Raw genomic sequence first — 2,500 nt, forward strand, 5'->3', positions numbered from 1 at the left:
CTCTGTAATTGTTATACGACTCGTTCAATTAGTGTAGTGTTGCCCACCCGCAACCCTCGCAATATAGTTCGCTACTCGCACTGCCCGCTCCCCTGTGTATCGCTTCATGTTAAACACCTTGCAAGTCTTGCTGACTTTCCACATGCTCCTGCTGTACACTGTAATGTGGATGGCAGCAGGACGTACATGCCGCCCCCCCCCACCCCTCCCCACGTCCCCACGTCCCCACCTTGCCCCCTGCCTTCGCAAGCTGGTTGGTGACAAGTTTGCATGTTCAATGCCCTTCGCATGCGACGTACGCAGGCTACGTTGTGGTGCAGCCTGTGTCAACTGTCCGCTGATGTCGTACGCGTGAACCACAATCTGTACTGCACATTCGTCCTTATGTACTGAATGATACATCGTGGCACATGTGTGACCGTACAACGACTGCGCCCAAAAACGGCGGACCATACAGTGCAAATATTGTGCACGCAGCTACGTGTCGTCTCCCTATGAGAGCTGGATTGCAGTGTGGTACGCCATAGAGACGTGTGGGAGGAACGGACGCCGTGGATGGCGATCAGCATGAGCTGTCTGTTGATGTATTCGGACCTAGTCGTCTCTCCTCACACACCGTGATGGCATGGTGCACCGCGTTCCATATCTGCGACATGCTACAGAGGCCGGTTGACAGTCGTTCGAGCAATGGACATCGCATACGTACGGGGGCCACCTTCCACGTATTGTCTAGGCGTGCACATTTTGTTGCGTGTATGTGGGCAGACGTAGTGTGGCGTGACACCTGACACAGGCATGCAATAATCGTTGAAGTTGCAAATGGCGATGGACGCCTGCGTTTTCTGGTGAAGTTACGCAAATGAACAAATGGTAACCTGTTGTGGTGCGGTTGTTCTCGCTAGGGGTGAATCGGTGATGGCGACGATAGGTTGAGGTACTAACCGGTTGTTCCAGCGATACCCACCATGCCGACGAAACTGAACGGCATCTGGGTGTGAAGCGATACGCGGCGGTGGCTGGGTGGGACCGTCCCCGGCCGGTGAGGGGGCGCCTCCCGGCGTGCTGGCCGCGCGGTGCGTGGGCGCACGCGCTACAGCCGGCTGGTGGGGGCGGCCAGTGGCAGGCGCGCCGGCCGACGGACGCGGCAGGCGTCGCAGCTGCGCGCCGGCGCACCCTGCGCGCGGCGCCGTGCGGTCAAAGTAGGTCCTCGCGGGCCCGGTGCGAAGCGCGGTGGACATCTTCAGTGTGCTGGTCCGATTGAGGACTGTGTGCGTTGAGGATGCGCCGCCGCCCGGCGCTCGGCGCCGCGACGCCGTCTGCTGCTCGGTCGCCCCAGCGGTTCTCGCTGGTGGTTTGTATCGCAGCTGTGCGGATGTGTTGGCGCGTGCGCTGTGCTGGGAGAGTTCGCTTCGGCACCCAAGTGGGGCTTTTGTCCTTCTGTGGCGCTGGCGTTGGAGCTGCCGGTCACCGTAGGTGGCGCGTGTTGTCTCCCGCCGGCAATGCCACGACAGCACGCTCCCGGGCCTCTGTCGGCAGCGGCAAGCTCAGTTGGGAGCACGGGTGGTCGCACCGAAAGCGTCTACTCGCCTAACTCCGGGCGATTGCGCCTCTCTCGAACCCGACCAAGTACTTGGGACGGCGCTGCGCGCCGCCGGGACCTGAGAGGGTTTCGAGGTGTATTGTGCAGGGGAGCTCAGCCTCCTCCTGTTTGCAGAATGATTGAGCGGACGCTTGCGTGTTCGCGCGGGCCCCCGGGACACACTCCCGGGCGGCCGGCTGCTCAGCTCTAGTTGACGCAGCTCCCTGGTTGATCCTGCAAGTAGTCATATGCTTGTCTCAAAGATTAAGCCATGCATGTCTCAGTACAAGCCGCATTAAGGTGAAACCGCGAATGGCTCATTAAATCAGTTATGGTTCCTTAGATCGTACCCACGTTACTTGGATAACTGTGGTAATTCTAGAGCTAATACATGTAAACAGAGTCCCGACCAGAGATGGAAGGGACGCTTTTATTAGATCAAAACCAATCGGTCGGCTCGTCCGGTCCGTTTGCCTTGGTGACTCTGAATAACTTTGGGCTGATCGCACGGTCCTCGTACCGGCGACGCATCTTTCAAATGTCTGCCTTATCAACTGTCGATGGTAGGTTCTGCGCCTACCATGGTTGTAACGGGTAACGGGGAATCAGGGTTCGATTCCGGAGAGGGAGCCTGAGAAACGGCTACCACATCCAAGGAAGGCAGCAGGCGCGCAAATTACCCACTCCCGGCACGGGGAGGTAGTGACGAAAAATAACGATACGGGACTCATCCGAGGCCCCGTAATCGGAATGAGTACACTTTAAATCCTTTAACGAGTATCTATTGGAGGGCAAGTCTGGTGCCAGCAGCCGCGGTAATTCCAGCTCCAATAGCGTATATTAAAGTTGTTGCGGTTAAAAAGTTCGTAGTTGGATTTGTGTCCCACGCTGTTGGTTCACCGCCCGTCGGTGTTTAACTGG

General features: G+C 57.9%; 1 non-coding gene across 1 annotated transcript in view; it reads left to right on the plus strand.

Moving 5' to 3' along the window:
• The first annotated feature begins 1,800 nt into the window (after positions 1-1,800).
• LOC124772988 overlaps positions 1,801-2,500 on the plus strand; it is a 1,909-nt gene continuing 1,209 nt past the window's right edge. The window contains exon 1 of the ribosomal RNA XR_007014438.1: positions 1,801-2,500. This exon is cut by the window's right edge and continues 1,209 nt beyond it. This is a non-coding gene — a ribosomal RNA (small subunit ribosomal RNA).

This window comes from Schistocerca piceifrons, unplaced genomic scaffold, assembly GCF_021461385.2.
Source record: "Schistocerca piceifrons isolate TAMUIC-IGC-003096 unplaced genomic scaffold, iqSchPice1.1 HiC_scaffold_943, whole genome shotgun sequence".
In the NCBI taxonomy this organism is placed as follows: Eukaryota; Metazoa; Arthropoda; class Insecta; order Orthoptera; family Acrididae; genus Schistocerca; species Schistocerca piceifrons.